Below are 2,836 nucleotides of genomic sequence, written 5' to 3' on the forward strand. Positions count from 1 at the left end.
GATTTTTTTAAATTTTTTTAATTGTTTATTTACTTTTGAGGGGGAGAGAGACAGAGCATGAGTGGGGGAGGAGCAGAGAGAGAGGGAGACAGAATCTGAAGCAGGCTTCAGGCTCTGAGCTGTCAGCACAGAGCCCGATGCGTGGCTTGAACTCACAAGCCATGAGATCATGACCTGAGCCGAAGTCGGACACTTAACCAACTGAGCCACCCAGGCGCCCCAGATTTCTTAATTATATATATATAATTACAAAATTAAAAAAAAACAACAACAGAAAACATATTTTTAAAAGAGGCAAGCCCGTGAGAGGAATCCATGCAGTTAAGAACACAGCTTATGGATCCCCCAGGATCTTTTCACAGTTCTGCTCCATGGCACTTGACCAGCTCTTGGTGACTCCCCATGCTGACTGTTCACCTCCATCTCCTGTTTGCACTCCATCTTTAGTTTTGATTATCTGGTACCTTCCAGTTCCCCATTCTGACATCCACCAGCCACACAATGTTCCAGTTTGCTTTCTGTCATTGACTTTGATATATCAAACTTTCTCTTCCTCCTCACACTTTCCCCCAACTTACAACACAAGTGGCTCCAAAGTGCGTCTTTAATCAAACAATTACAGATATTCCCCGCTTTTGGAAAGTTCACATTGCACCACTTTGTTTTAAAGAAAAACCAACACTGGGGGTGCCTGGGTGGCTTAGTCGGTTAAGCGGCCGACTTCGGCTCAGGTCATGATCTCACAGTCCGTGAGTTCGAGCCCCGTGTCGGGCTCTGTGCTGACAGCTCAGAGCCTGGAGTCTGCTTCAGGTTCTGTGGTCTCCCTCTCTCTCTGCCCCTCCCCTGTTCATGCTCTGTCTCTCTCTGTCTCAAAAATAAATAAAAACATTTTTAAAAAAATTTTTTTAAAAAGAAAAACCAACATTGGTACCTGTTTTTGCTGACCAAAAGAAATATAAAGGGGATGGGGCGCCTGGGTGGCGCAGTCGGTTAAGCGTCCGAGTTCAGCCAGGTCATGATCTCGCGGTCTGTGAGTTCGAGCCCCGCGTCAGGCTCTGGGCTGATGGCTCGGAGCCTGGAGCCTGTTTCCGATTCTGTGTCTCCCTCTCTCTCTTCCCCTCCCCCGTTCATGCTCTGTCTCTCTCTGTCCCAAAAATAAATTAAAAAAAAAAAAAAAAAAAAAACAAAGTTGAAAAAAAAAAGAAATATAAAGGGGATTTTTGTTTCTACAGAAAAGGGGGGAAACGAAATTAGTGTTCAGTATTTGTTTTGCAGTGTGTCATTCCAGAGGTAGGGTGCGCTAGAGCAGAGAAAGAGAGTGGCGCCACCAAGCGCCTTCTCTGGGAACTACACTCAGCATGTCAGGGTCAAGCGGAGTATCTGTGCTTTATCTCAGTTATTTTGTGCTTCCCTTAGCAAAATGTGTCCAAAGTATCAGAAAAGCCTAAAGGAGGTTAATTTTTAAGGCCTGGGAATGCTCAATTTTTCCATGTAAATTAATGGTAATTTTTTTCTTTCTTTCTTTCTTTTTTTTTTTTTTTTTGCTTTACACCACTTCTACTTATGAAAAATTTCATAGGAAGGCTCTCTACTTTCACATAGCAGAGGAAAATTATAAGGAAACTTAATCTGTTGTAATTGTGTAACTCTGAATCACCTCACTTCTCACAGTTTCCTTGTCTGTAAAGTGAGAGATTAAATCTAGATGATCTTAAATCTCCTTCCACCTCCAACATTTTATGGTTTGTACCTAATCATAAGGCTGAGTAGGCAGAGATGTATAAAAATAATTATAAAGGAAGTGATGTCATCTATTCTATGATCACATAAAATAATTCACTGAAAAGGCATATTGAGTTCCATTCACTTAAAAAGAAATGTGAGGGGCGCCTGGGTGGCGCAGTCGGTTAAGCGTCCGACTTCAGCCAGGTCACCATCTCGCGGTCCGTGAGTTCGAGCCCCGCGTCGGGCTCTGGGCTGATGGCTCAGAGCCTGGAGCCTGTTTCCGATTCTGTGTCTCCCTCTCTCTCTGCCCCTCCCCTGTTCATGCTCTGTCTCTCTCTGTCCCAAAAATAAATAAACGTTGAAAAAAAAAAAAAAAAGAAATGTGAAACTCTATACTTGAAACTCAAAGAATCAATGGTCCAGATCTGAATCAAGCTAAAAGTGAGCTCAAATGGAGAGGAGAGAGCTCCAAAGTCGTCGAACTAGACAGTCTTGATCAAACTTCTCTTATGAACACTTTTATGAGAGTGGTTTTCAAACCCGTATCATAATGGCTCAAATGACCTCTTAATACAAAGGAGGGAGTTTGGTTTTAAATCCTCTAGCCCCTTGGGGAAGACAGGTTTGCTAGAAATAGACAAGGCAGGGGTGCCTGGGTGGCTTGGTCGGTTAAGCAATCTGATCGACTCTTATATGGACTCAGGTCATGATCTCACAGTTTGTGGGTTCGAGCCCCATGCTGGGCTCTGCACTGACAGTGTGGAGCCTGCCTGGGTTTCTCTGTCTCCCTCTCTCTCTCTGCCTGTTCCCTGCTCTCTCCCTCAAATAAATAAATAAACATTAAAAAAAAAAAAAAAAAAAAAAACAAATAAAGACAGAGGCTTCCATTAAGCAAGATGTGCCTGGGGGTGGGGAGGTGTCTGGCTGGCTCAGTTAGTAGACCATGCAACTCTTGATCTAGGGATTGCAAGTTTGAGCCCCATGCTGGGTGTAGAGATTACTTACAAATAAAAAACCTTAAAAAAAAGAAAGATGGGCCCAGATGACAAAGAGATAAAATTAGAGCCCAACAATGCACAGATTTCCCTAGTTAGAGAAAAGAGGGATTTCA

The sequence above is a fragment of the Puma concolor genome, chromosome B3 (assembly GCF_028749965.1).
Source record: "Puma concolor isolate L17-30 chromosome B3, mPumCon1.1.hap2, whole genome shotgun sequence".
NCBI lineage: Eukaryota > Metazoa > Chordata > Mammalia > Carnivora > Felidae > Puma > Puma concolor.